The 15,056-nt window shown below is 34.8% G+C and overlaps 1 pseudogene; it reads right to left on the minus strand.

Moving 5' to 3' along the window:
- Nucleotides 1-9,806: 9,806 nt before the first annotated feature.
- Nucleotides 9,807-10,385, minus strand: LOC127217660 (chromobox protein homolog 3-like; annotated as a pseudogene).
- Between the last annotated feature and the right edge of the window lie 4,671 nt (nt 10,386-15,056).

A 15,056-nucleotide genomic window follows, 5' to 3' on the forward strand; every position in this document is an offset into this window, starting at 1 on the left:
TCAATGAATACGGTTAAATGAAAATGATTTCAAGACTCTTCCTTCTCCCTTTCCTGATCCCTGCCATATTATTGTAACGTACCTTTTAGTGTTACTTTAACAACCATGTTAGTATTTCCTTTCTGAGATGACTCAGATTTTTAGAAGAAACATGGAAATTCAAAGTGCAGAAATTTCATGAAGTGTTGGGAGTAGGCTTGAGGTGGGAGAGAAACTAATTAGTGTTAATTTAATTATAGCGTAAGAAATAACATGACATAAATGTCACCATTAGGCTTAAATGTATTGAATCATTTTGACAGAAGTATGTGAAGGGGACTTCCTTCCTTTACCATGCCTGATGAGAATGGTCATTCTTATGTAACTAAAGGACTGAAAGAAATGGGATAATTTACTTCTGAGAATAAAACAGGGGGAAATGAATACATCTTAACAATTCATCTTTTAGCTTGGCAGTCTGGGGTGATTTTGCTTTGCTTGACATTAATAAGTATGCATTAGAATTTTCCCAAAGTTTCTGGGTTGGTGTATAATATGTAGCTACCTGGAAAACAGATTTGTGCTTTAGTGGAACTAAATGCTCAGTACATATGATGTTTGTAAGTTATGGATACAATATATCTACTACATTGATTTCAGTGCTGAATAGAAATAAAACAATAAAAAGCAAGTCAGAAGGGGCATAAACAGGTAAACAAGACTTTGCTAATGAAGAAAGCATAGATTGAGGGTCTTGGCCAGTTGTATACTATGACTACATGAGAAACCATGATAGGAGCTGACAAAGTCCATGGGTAAGCATAAAGTAATAAATATGAGACATGAAATTAGGCTTTTAGAACTGAGCATCTTTCTTGCCATGTCTCTTTAAAACCTTAAAAACATGGCGTTCAGAACAGGGGCACAGATGTTACCTTTGAACATCATGACTCTTCTTTGACAAGGATGTGTTAAATATTTTCATTAAAGAAGTGGTATCAAAAATTTATATCCTATACTGATTTAAAAGAAACAAACAAAATAACAACATCAACAACAAGTCCCCAAGGATTTCATTTTTTTCATATATATAATTTTTCTTATTTTACATATTGATCCCAGTTTCTTTTCCCTTCTTGTCTCCTTCTCTCCCTCCCTCCCATGCCCCCAGAGCACCCTCCCATCCAATTCTACCCCCTCCAGTCCACAGTCCATAGAGAGGGTGATGCAGTCCAGGAGGGATCAACAAAAATCTGTCAAGTCATTTTGAGTAGGGACTAGGCCCTCTCTCCTGTCTCTAGGTTAAAGGAGTATCCCTCCATGGGAAATGTGCTCCCAAAGTCCTTTTGTGTGCCAGGGATTCATCCTGGTTACACTGTCAGAGGTCACTTAGACTTTCCAGATCTTCTAAATGAGATCCATATTCAGAGGGGTCTGAGTCAGTCTAATGCTGGTTTCCCAGCTATCAGTCTAGGGGGTCCGCAGAGACATCTGACCCTTGTTCAGGTCAGCTGTTTCTGTGGGATTTTGTAGCCTGGTCTTGTCTCCATTTTCTTATCACTCCTCCCTCTCTGCATCTGGATTTCAGTTCGGCTCAGTGTTCAGCTGTAGGTGTCTGCTTCTGTTTCTATCAGCTACTAGACGAGGGCTCTATGATGGTAGATAAGTTAGTCATCACTCTCATTATCAGAGAAGGGCATTTAAGGTAGCCTTTCCACTGTTGCTCAGATTATTAGTTTGGATCATCCTTATAGGTCTCTGGACATTTCTCTAGAGTCAGTATTCTAATAGAAAACTTAACAATATTAGAACCATTCTCTTTGTTATTTTATTTAAGTTCTGCCATGGGTGAATGTTTTATCAATTAATCTAAACTTTGATTGGGGTTTATTATTTTAATGTTAGAGTATGGTAATGTCAGAATTCTTAGCCAGTTTTCTCATTAGGCCTGATTTTTTCTATGCTCATATTCTTCATCTCTGGATAAATATAATGATAATTTTAAGGATGGTTAAAATTTCATGGAATATTCTATTATGATGCAAATTCAAAACCATTATGAGACATGACTTGCAGAAGAAAAAATTATCAGTTAGGATTGGCTATGTATAGTTCAGTAACAAACATGGTCCTGAGTATCAGTATTTTAACAAAACAAAGTTTTTTTTTCTTTTATTTAAACAGTCTATTGTATGTCCCAACATTACTCTAAACCAGGAGTTTTCCTCCATAAGATGTATGTGATCCATGATGTTTGAGGTCTGGGGTTACCATTTCCAGGCTTCCTTCATGATAGCTATGGCAACAAGGAGAGATAGAAAACTTTTACATGCATTTTTGATAAGTCTCATCCCAGAAGAGATAGGCATCACTTCTCACATTTTCATTCATATGCCTCCATTTCGTTTCATAGTGGCTGTGGATTATTCCAGTGTGAAAAAAAACTAGAAATTGGTAAACCCTAGTGTAACAGACATTGTCTCAAACAAAGTCCAACTTACTTTGGAAGAATTCATCTCATCCTTTTGCATTATGAGGTCTCTACTCCTTTACCTTCACTTTATCTCTAAAGCATTACAAGTTTTCTCAATCCAACACAATACAGTGAAGGAAAATAATGGTGTCAAAAGATACAACAAATGAACTGCACACCATTGGTACTTGGCAATCAAAGAAAGAAATGCAGGACAAAGCTGCAGTTGATTACTAGGTAGCTTATTCAATAGTTCAGGCTTTGTTGGCTTGCCTCTAGAAGTATTCACCTGGGCATTTTAGGATCACTTCCTGCCCTCGTTTTCTTTTCTGGCAATGATAATGAATAAAAGCAATATGTGGTAGAAAGACTTTGTTATGCTTATATGTCTTGGAACACAGTTTATTGAAGAAAGCCAAGGCAGGAACTGAAGCATATACCATGGAGGAATATTACTTATTACCTTTCTCTCCATGCATTGCTCAGCTTGATTTTGCATACAACTGAGGACCACCTGTCCAGGGATGGTACCAATACAGTGGTCTGGGTAAATCCACATAAATATTTAATAAGAAAAGTGTTCTACAGACTTGCCTAAAGGCCAAACTTGTGGAGACATTTTCTCGACTGAGGTTTTTTTTTTTTTTTTTTTTTTTTTTTTCAGATGACCCTAGCTTATGTTAAGTTGACAAAAAATTGACAAGCACACTTCCTATTTGAACTATTACTCTACAATTTTTTGTCTTGGGTTGTTCTATCAGGATAATTTAAGATAAAACAGCTAGTGATGTGTATTACAGACCTTTGCTTTATAGTATGATTTCATTGTAGATGCAATATATTGGAAAGAAAGAAGCTATTGTTCCAGGTCTTTTTATAGTTACTGGACATAATAATTATTGCGAGAGTCTTAGTGTTGGTTTAGTTTTATTTTTTCCCCTTTCAAATTAGTTCTTTGTACTACCAAATCTCTAGCACCTTTCCATGAAAGAATGCCTGTTATGTGACTGAATATTGGTTCTGGTGAGAAATCTTAAAATAATCTTGCAGATTAATAGTTCTTTGTCATCAAAGAGGAAAGAATAAAGTTGTTTTTATAATATTAGCCTAAAGGTTCAATTAGATGCAAGAATTTTTTGTTGCTGTTTTTTCAAGACTTCTCTGTGTAGCTTTGGAAACTGTCATATAACTTGCTGTGTAGATCAGGCTGGCATCAAACACACAAAGATCCATCTGCCTTTGCCCCCTGAGTGCTGGGATTAAAGACATGCACCAACACAACCCAATAAGAAAATTGTTGTTGAATGCAGAATTATTTTTTTAATCATTTAAAAGTTGAACATTAGTGTTTCGTGTGTCTTAAATAATTTCTACTGAGCTGACTAGTATAATTTACTGATTTGATTCTATGTGGGTGTGTAAGTATAGGAGACTAATTCACTGAAAAATTAGTTGCCCTGAAATAGGTCATATGTCCTACTTTTCTTGTTTGTTTGTTTATTCTTCTCTTATATACTACATCCTGACCACAATTTCTCATCCCTCCATTCCTTTCACCTCCCCCACCTGACCTCACTCCCAGATCTACTCTTCCTACATTTCCATTCAGAAAAAAAGCAGAACATATTCTTATATACTCATTCTTGATAAAACAAAAGAAACGAAATAATCAATTCAGACCAAAGACTGGCTTAAATTGATGACCTTCCAGGGGGCTATCCATGTTTAACTCTGGCAAATATTAATAAAATTTAGCTAACATATAGTGAACACTCTGTACCAGAAGTTGGTATAAAAACATAAAATGAATGATTTTATTTAATGTTCCCCAGGACAACTGACATAATCACTGTTGCAAAGTATAATTTGCTAGTGAGGAAGTTAAAGCCCAGACATATTAAGTTTACATTCCCAAGATCACATATTTATTGAGTGGCATAGCAAGGATTCAAAACAATATGTGTTTGATTTTGTTGCTTGAGTATCTAATTTTATTTCTTCACTGTTGAATAATAATTGATGCTTCCAATACAAACTTTTAGGTCCTACCTGAATCTCAATAATAAAAATAACAAAAGAAGAAATGGGAAAAAAAACTTTGGTTTTTACATTTCAATTATTAAGCCAAGAATTTAGTGTAGTCATTACAACAGCTAATAGAAAAGAATAGGACTTCTGTTCCCCACACATAGCCTTCTGAATAATTATAAAATGATTCTATTCATGTAAATGTACTTTAAAATTATAATAAAGTTTTAGTAATCCTTGAAAAGTTTTTTTTTTTGCAAAGCCTTTGTTCATAAAATACTTTCTGTATTATATCCAAATGTTTAGAAGAAAAAAAGATCATTATTTATTTCAAGGGTATATTATGTAGAGGCTAGAGAGATGGTTTGATGGGAAAGAGCACTTGCTGTTCTTGAGGAGAATGTGAGTTCAGTTCCCAGCACCCACATGATGTCTAATAAATTTCTGTAATTCCACTTCCAGGGAATCTGATGTCCTCTTCTGGCTTCCTTGGGTACTAGGTACACATATGGTATACATACATATATTCAGTCAAACACTTATACAAATAAAATAATTGAAAAAAGTATTTTCTAAAGTTAAAATGTGTTATATGTAATATCTGCACCTACATATATAAACAAAAAAGTTCACTGATGTATATATACAAACATATACATTCATTATTTCATACCATACAGTTTGATGTTTAATAGGTTGCTGCTCTTCCTTGAATTCCATATTCCAGGAGGAAGGAAACATGTACTGAACCAGTAGACTGAGGAAACAGTGTGTGGATTAGATTCATGGGAAGCAGATCTGTGTGGGCTCGCACAGAGGTCAGGCAAAGTAGAAACATATTCTAAAAGAAACTACTCCTGAAGGAAGTATGGATATTTTATTAGGTTGAAAGTAAGACAAACATTATGACTTTGTTATAATGATTATAATGAAAGCTTTATATTTGAGACTGTCTGCAGTCAAGCTGAGATTTCTGGTTGAGATGTTTGTGCAAATTCTTTGAAAGTACAAATTTCCTTATACAAATATTACTGAGAACTGTTATGATTGTCGATAAGAACAATTTCCCTCTCTTTTTGTATACATGCATGAGGATAGTGTAAGACTTTGGTGGAATGGCAAATACTCCTGCAACTTCTAAATACCATCCTTTTTTTTTTTTTTTTTTTTTTTTTTTTAGAAGCACAGATTAAAGCAAAAATTGGCCAAGACAGAATTTTGCATTTCATGGCTAGTAAATGCAGAGCCTTTTATCTTTTTATTTTCAATTTACATTTAAATGGAAGAACCCCTTAGTGTTGATGGAGGTGATGGGGAAAATGGTATCTGCATCATGAATAATAAACATCAGGGGGAATGTCAATTTTTTTTAACCTGCTAGCACGTTTTGTTGCTATGCCAACAGAATGCAAAATAGTTTCTTAAAGGAAAACATCACAGTTTCTTGGAGATAAAAGTGATGTTCACAAAACATAATATATTTAGATATAATCTTAAACTCATAGGACCAAGGGATATATTGATAAGGATGTAGGTTTCTTCTGATTTTTAGTAAAACTAATTATGAAAAAGTCATGCTGAGGGTAGTAAGTAGAAGCATCAATAGGGAACTTTTTCCCTTAAATCAAAGGATGTAGCCATTACTAGTCCTATCTGGTGTAAAGTCAGAAACTGGCACCAATAGACTTAGATCCTTTTATTTCTCAGACAGGTGAACAGGCTATGTTTTAACATTCTCACTACACACATAATTTTTCAAATTGAACCCAATTATTTTTTAAACATTAAACATGACTTGAGGCCAACTAAAAATTAATAATTTCCATCATCCAAGGTGACACTTGCCTGCCTCTTAAAGAAGGCAGTGCTGAGACATGATTATGGAATTCACCATTTCATGTTTTGTGTATGCATGAGAAAGAATTTTCAAGTGGTTAAAAGAAAACATCCTATCAATTTCTCTGAAACCAGGTGATTTTATTAGTGTCTGATTTTATTAGTATCATCTTCAAATTTCCTATTGGTAAGTTATTGCTTCCAGACTCAAGTAAGATGTTCATAGCCTGTGGCAAGTATGACTACTGTATTATGACATTCTTTTATGTGGAACCTAGAAGTCTTTTTACCATCCTTCTCAACATGGTGCTGCTCTATGCAATCAGCAACCACAGTATGTTGTTTGGAACTGATACAAGAGAAGAACTCAATCTGCTAACTCTGCATGATCTTGGAAAACACCTACCACCAGTGTATCTACTGAGTTTGAGAACTCAAAAAAGAAACTGATATTTTCCTTCTTCACTGAGCTTCAATAACTTATTCTCATGTCTTTTTCAATGCAAACATATTTTCTTTGTTGGTAATATCACATGTGTCAGTTCGTAGTTGTCTCTTGAATCTTATTTCTCTTCCCAAATATTTTTATGGATATTTCCTTGTTCTTATATTTTCTTCAGATAATTTTTTGAATTCATTGTACAAGTCCTTTACTTCCTTGATTAGATTTATTCTATTTTGAAGCTATCATGAACGTAATTGTTTCCCTGATTTTTTTTCTTGAGATATTGATAATTTATGCATATAAAACATGTAGTGTTTTATGTTTGGTTTGCATTAACAAGCAGACTGTATTTATCACTTGTAGGAATTTTCTGGGTGTTCAGTCTATTTTATGTACAGAATTATGTCATCTGCAAGTATGTATACTATGACTTCTTCCTTTCATATTTATATCTCCTTTGTCCCCTATTGTCTTATTGTTCCAGCTAGCACTAAAGAGGAAGGGAGAGTAGATATCCTTGTCTTCTTCCTGATTATAGTGGAGAAGCTATAAATTTTTCTGATTAGCAAGATGTTTCTTTGGGACTGTTTTATATTATTTATCATGTTGTGAAAAAAACTCAACCCCCAGAGTCTCTAGGATTTTCCAAAGAGGAGGTTGGAATTTGTCTCTAATTAATGATTTAATGTTGCTTCTGAAAGTCTTGGAAAAACACAAACAACTCACCCACCCAAAAAGGTAGTTGTGAATAAATAATCAAAATAAGGGCTAAAATTAATTATGTAAAGATAAATATAAAAAATAAAATAAAGAGTAAGATCCTTGAAAAGATTCACAATATTCACAAACCTTTATCCAAATTAAAAAAAAAGTAGAAGAAGAAGTTAAAATGAATATATTGAGTTGAAAGGAGAAACATTACAGTATATACTGAGGAAATTCAGATAACTATATAGACATACTTATTATATTTCAGCAAAATTAAAAATCTTAAAGAAACTTATTAATTTCTAGATATAAATGTCTGATCAAAGCTGAATCAAATTGAAATACATAATTAAAATAGATTCATAATATCCAATGTGATAGTAGCAAAAATTCAGTCTTTACAAAAGGCCAGGGCTACTATATACAGATGATAAATGGGCTGAGAAAGAAATCAAAGAAACATTACTCTTTACAATAGCCACAAACAACATAAAATATCTTGGGGAAATGCTAACCAAACAAGTGAAAGACCTGTATAGCAAGAACTTTGAGTTTTTCAAGAAAGAAATTAAAAAGACTCCAGAAAATGCAACGATATCCTATGCTCTTGGATAGGTAGAATCGGCATAATAAAAATAGCAATCTTGCCAAAAGCAATCTACAGATTCAATGCAATTCCCATCAAATTTTCAGCACAACTCCTCAGACCTTCAAAGAACAATACCCACCTTTATATGGAAAAAACAAAGGTCCAGGATAGCCATAACACCTTTGTCCAATAAAGGAACTTAAGGGGGCATCACCAACCCTGACTTCAATCACTATTATAGAGCTATAGTCCTGAAAACAACTTGGTATTGGCACAAAAGTAGACACTTAGATCCGTGTAATCTAATTGAAAATACTTATATTAACCCACACACCTACAAGCACCTGATTTTTTAAAAAGAAACTAAAATTATGCAAAGAATAAAGAAAGCATCTTCAACAAATGGTGCTGGCATAAGTGGATACTGGTAAGTAAAAGACTACAGACAGATTCATATCTATTGCCATATACAAAACTTAAGTCCAAATGGATCAAAGACCTCAACATAAATCCAGCCACTCTGAACCTCATAAATGTGAAAGTGGGTGGTACCCTTGAACAAACTGATACAGGAGACTTCTTCCTGAATATAACACCACTATCATAGACATTAAGATCAAAATTAAGAAATGGGTCTTCCTGAATCTGAGACACTTCCCAAAGCAAAGGACACTGTCAACAAGAAAACAGCAGCCCACAGAATGGGAAAAGATGTTCACAAACCCCACATCTGACAGAGTGCTAACTTCTAAAATATACAAAGAACTCAAGAAGCTAGTCACCAAAACACCAAATAATCCTATAAAAAAGTAGGGGACAGAACTAAATAGAGAATACTCAATAGAGGAATCTAAAATGGATGAAAGACACTTAAGAAAGTGTTCAACATCCTCAACCATCACGAAAATGTGAATCAAGACAACTCTGAGATACCATCTTATTCCTGTCAGAATGGCTAAAATCAAAAACACCAAAGACAGTTTATGCTGGAGAGGATGTGGAGAAAGGGGAACACTCCTCCACTGCAAGTGGGAGTGCAAACTCATACAGCCACTTTGGAAATCAGTATGGTTCTTCCTCAGAAAAATGGGAATCAGTCTAACTCAAGATCCAGTAATTCAACTCTTAGTCATATACCCAAAAATATACACATTCATACAACAAGGACATCTGTTCAACTATGTTCACAGCAGCATTATTTGTAATAGCAACCTACATACCGCTTAACTGATAAGAAAATGTGGTACATTTACACAACGGAATACTACACAATGGATAAAAAAAAAAAAAAAAAAAACAATAAAAGCTTGAAATTTGCAGGCAACTGGATGGAACTAGAAGAAACCATCCTGAGTGAGGTAACCCAGTCACAAAAAGACAAACATGGTATGTTCTCTCTCACATGTGGCTTTTACACATAGAGCAAAAGATTACCAGCCTATAATCTAGACATGAATACAAAGAAAAAACCGAGAATAGCCCGTGTCTCAGTTAAAAATAAGTTCTGGTTGACTACTGACTAAGATCTCCCCAGCGTTTAAGAAAAGCTGTTCTTCAAAGCTGAGGAAATACAACATGGTATAAAATATTCTATTGTGAAAGGAAGCAACTACAGAAAGTTTTTATTTGCCCAAAGGAATCAGTGCCTTTTTATGCAGAACAAAAGCCAAAACTATCCCAACTACTATCAATACATTGAAAACCAGCATATCAAACTTGATTTTCATTAGAAAGCTATTTTTTCTACACTAGTAATTCAAAACCCAAGATTCAGATATATATTGTGTCTCATCTTCTGGACAAGAATGCCATGTCAGCCTCTCCTCATAAAAGGCAATGACAATCTGAGGAAACTTCATATTTGCCTCCTTTGCCAGCACCAGGTCTGCCTCATCTGAGTCCTTTCCTTTCATGAGAAACATTAATTCTCCACTGCTGTCCGTGACACCAATTATTTGTTCAAGATTAAGACCTCTGGAAAAACCCCTTGGTTTGTCAGCAGCATCTCTCTTCTTTGATTTGCTATCATCAGATTCACTGTCAGATAAAGATTTCATTTTTGTACCGCCGTTTTCTTTACCCGTTTTTTGAGAATTAAAAAGTGCTTCAATTAATTATGGACAATATAAATTTTCTTCTGGTCCCCAAGTATTATCAGCGTTTGTGAACCCTGTCCACTTGAGGAAATACTCCACCTTCCCATTCACTACACGCCCCTCCAGTACTTTTTCTACAACGAATTCTTCAGGCTCTGCCTCTTCAAAATTTTTACTCTTTCCATTCCTTTTCTTTCCAATTTTTTGCAATGTAGTTTTATTGGAGGCCATTTTTGTTTTAAATTGAAGACTTGAAAAGTTCACCGCTCAGATGCTCCAGGCTACAGTTCCTGCAGAGTCTCCTGGCTATGAGGCTCAGCTCAGCCACATCCATGGGTAGGGCGCACAGGCCGAGATCTTATTCTTTTTTCTTTTCTTTTCTTTTCTTTTCTTTTCTTTTCTTTTCTTTTCTTTTCTTTTCTTTTCTTTTCTTTTCTTTTCTTCTCTTCTCTTCTCTTCTCTTCTCTTTTCTTTCCTTTCCTTTTCTTTTCTTTTCTTTTAATTTATTAAACTTTTAAATTCTCTTATCCCAGTTCCCTCTCCCTCCCTCCCTCACTTTTACCCTCTCTGCTCTCTCACATGCCCATGGCCACCCTCCCTTCCCATCCCCCCACCCCAATTCTATATGTAGGGGAATGCCATCCAGGTGGGGTCATGTAGATATTCCAGGTCATTTGAAGTAGGGACTAGGGTTTCTCTCCTGTCTCTAGGTTAAGGCAGTAATCCCTCCATGGGGGATGTGTTCGTAATGTCCTTTTGTGCACCAGGGATACATCCTGGTTCCACTGTCTGAGGTTCCTTAGAATGCTCAGTCCTTCTGGCTGAGACCCATATTCAGGGGGGCCTGAGTCAGTCCCATGCTGGATTCCCAGCTATCAGTCTGGGGGCCCGTTAGCTCCTCCTTGTTCAGGTAAGCTGTCTGTGTTTCTGCCGCCTGGTCTTATCCTCTCTATCTGCATCTGGGTTCTAGTTCAACTATGTTGTGTGCCTGTTTAACCCCCAACAATCCAACAAACAGACAGAAAATTAGGGCCTGTCTGCATAGAAATAAGCAAGATGGATCACCATTGCTGAGAGGGGCAATGTACACAAGCCTCGAGTCCCTAAACCAAAAGTAATCTCCAGTTGATAACCTCTTTAGAAGGATATATGTATGTATGTATGTATGTATGTATGTATGTATGTATGTATGTATACACACATATTCTGGTATTGGCATAAAAATAGACAGGTGGAATTGAAAATCCTGATATTAACCCACACACCTATGAACACCTGATTTTTGACAAAACAGCTAAAAGAATACAATGGGGCAAGGACAGCATCTTCAACAAATGGTGCTGGCACAATTGGATGATCGTCTTTTTCTTGAAATATTGTGAAAAGTTCTCTTAGAACTACCAATAGTACAAAGAAGCACATTACTCTGTTGTGCTCTCTCTCTCTCTCTCTCTCTCTCTCTCTCTCTCTCTCTCTCTCTCTCTCTCTCTCAAAACACTTTGGCAGCCCAATACCCAGCACTTAAATAAATATAGGAGACACTTTCTTACTTAAGAATTCCTGGGCATAGCTTGGCTTGTTTCTAGCCATATACTTTAACTTACATTAACCAATTTTTCTTATGTTTTGCTTCTGGGCTTTTTTCTTTCTTTATTCTATATATCTTTATTTCTTCATGGCTGGCTGTGTGGTTGTCCTCTAGCATCCTCTTCTCCTTTTCTTGATCATTGATTTTCTCTAGAAATCTCCTATTTATTCTCTCTGCTCACCTGCCCTACCCAATTCTTCCTCTTCCCTAGGTATTGGCCATTCAGCTCTTTATTACAGCACTCATACATTTTTGGCAGGTAAAGTAACACAGCTTCACCAAGTGAAATAAATGCTACATAAAAACATGAAACCTATCTTTGTATCATTAAACAAGTATTCTATGGCATAAATGAATGGGACAAATCTTAAACTAATATTCCACAACATTACCCAATTGCAACATGCCACCACTTATTAGCAGAGGGAAGTACCATTTATTGTGATCAGGCCTCAAAAATGTTGTTTTTCTCATTTTTTCTTCAGTGTGAGTCAGCAGTAGACAATATTGCAAAGCCAGCTTTTGGAGTGTGTGTTCCAGTCACCTTGTTTCCATCATTGGAGACACATCCATCCTTGATGTCCAGGCTCTTAATCTTCCCTCCCCTCTTCCTTAGCAAACATGATTTTCCTTCTTTTCTTAGTGGTAATTGTCAGTCACTGGAACAGTACAGAAGACAATTTCTCAAGCTGGTGTTCTGTGAATCAAATTTGGTAAAGCAGTTCTTGTGAAAATACACAGTTAAGAGACTCCTGTTTTGAAAGTATTGTTTGAAAAATTGTAGTTCGTGTTAGCATACTAAAAGCTTGTGAAAAATTCAACACTGAAGTATCTTTAACTTTGTTTAGCTAAGCATTTTTCTAAAGTAACTCAGTCCTTCTGTAAGCTAATAATACTTAATAACAGTTCTAGGTTAATTTACTGTGAGACAAGAAGTTTGTCCAGAGAACTTGTCCTTCTTTGGTTTATTGTACTTTTGAATGATCATAAAATATGAAAATAAAGCATATATCATAATGGCACATGTTCATCACTCATATAGTCTTCCAAGTAATATTTTCTTTCCTTCTTTAAACCCTTTCTTCTTTAACTATTTTTCCCAGCAAATTTACTCTGGAATTATAAGTATAAATGTTTAAGAACTAGCAGTAAGTACTAAAAAGTTTTCACGTTTTAGAGTCGAATAGACATGCCTTTAAATCTGTTTATTATTTGCATTTAATCATTTATTAGTCTTTTACAACTAAAATAATATTTTCTGATGTCACTTTCTTTGTAAAATGTGAAGTAATGCAAATGTCACAGGTTTGTTTTGAAAATTATATTAGGCAAGTATATAATGATTTGATAAACATTTTTTCCAACTTCTTACCTTCTTTCTCAGTAAAATTAACCTATTTAAAAAATATTTATTCTATGTGGGCAGTGGTGGCTCATGCCCTTAAAGTCAGCACTCAGGAGGCAGAGACAGGCAGACCTCTGAGTTTGAGGCCAGCCTTGACTACAAAGTGAGTTCCTGGATAGTCAAGGCTATTACATAGAGAAACCCTGTCTTGAAAAACCAAATTATATACATATTTTACTAGAAAGGAATAAAAACCTTCATGTTTATTCTTATACATTATTAATTTTTAAAATGAATACATCCTTTATGAAGAGCTAAAACAACAAAAATTTTCATGAGTTTCATGTGTATAAAGAGACATCCTTTTCTGTACTGTTAAAAAAATCCAGTATGGTGTTATGACCTTGCCAAATACAGCTGAAGTTCTTGATATTAAACATAGGATGTTTCACATACCATTCCAAAATATTGGCTTTAGCAACAAATGAATTATTAAATGTCAAATTGTTATTTCCTGTGACAGTTTCCAAATGGACTGTATCTACACTAACAAGTACTGAAATGTGCCTCCAGCCACCTCACAGCTGTGGAAGAAATGGATTGCAACTACAGTGGACTCATGTTACCTGGCAGGAGAGCACTGGAAGGCTCACCCATCTGTCAACACACATTTTTCTTTCAATCTCCTTGAGCCCTTTCCTGAATTGTTTCCTGTTTAAAAAGAAAATGAAGAGCAATTCACAGCAGAGGCTTTTTATAAGGACATCTCAAGTACATTTCCCAATAGTTTTCCTATAGGGCAATACTGATGTCAATAAAATCAATGACTTTTAAGTTGCTAGTATTCTATTTCCTGATTTTGTACACCACAAAATAAGTTCATTGAGTAATAATGGTTTTAATCCTCAAGTTAATCTTATACTGAACATCATATAGTATTTCTCAAGAAGAAAAAATAAATTGGACAAAAGTTAAGTATAAATTGCCTTTACTCTTTACTTAAGAGAATAATGTATTTTAGTAGATTAAGTAAAATTATTTTGGGTATGTATTAGTAAAGTTAAATGTAGGTATTTCTTCAAGAAAAATGTTACAATATTACTTATTCATGTTTTCAAAGGGTATGGATAAATACTAATATCTTATGTAACACACACAAATTATTGTTCAATCTACCTTTGCTACTAAAGGCAGGAATGAAAATGTCAATTGTTTCCTGTCATTGATTAATAAAGGTCAGGAAAACAGATAGGCTGAATAAATGTTTATTCAGGGAGGGAGAGGGGTAGAGGGAACTGGGATTGGTATGTAAAATAAGAAAAAATTACAATTTTTAAATTAAAACTCTTTCAGTATGAAAATAAAACTAAAAATTTTATTGATAAAACGATGGATATTAAAAGATAGGGTAAAATATGGTACAATTATGTACTATAGAAAATAGATACACTTTTGTTTGAAAAGTAAAAATAGGCTGAAGGAGAAGAATGAAAATCACATGACATGCAGATAATAATTGAAGACAGAAAGCCAGACATATCACACAATCACACACACAAAGGGTTAAAAATAATGTTACTCTTTATCATGGCAACAATTTCTCACTTTTATATACCAAAGACTAATGAATAAATAGTTCAGTGCCCAGTATGAGTTACTTCATATGGAATTGTTTACCAGGAATAGCCCATAGAACCCCAAACACTAGTTGCTATTTCTACTCCCCTTGGTTACCCTCCAAAATTTGATAGTAATACCCTATTACTGAAGAAACCACATACTTGAGTCATATAACATGGAGAAATCAAGGTGGTACAGATCTGGAAGCTTCTTCTCTACATGGTAGCTTTCATAGTACTGGAAGGTACTATGTGAGCTATTGGGAGGAAAAAAGGTGATAATTGTACCCAGATATGAACACTTTGGGTTACTACTGTTATGACTGGCCTGGGACAACATTGTCATTGGT

The sequence above is a fragment of the Phodopus roborovskii genome, unplaced genomic scaffold (assembly GCF_943737965.1).
Source record: "Phodopus roborovskii unplaced genomic scaffold, PHOROB, whole genome shotgun sequence".
NCBI lineage: Eukaryota > Metazoa > Chordata > Mammalia > Rodentia > Cricetidae > Phodopus > Phodopus roborovskii.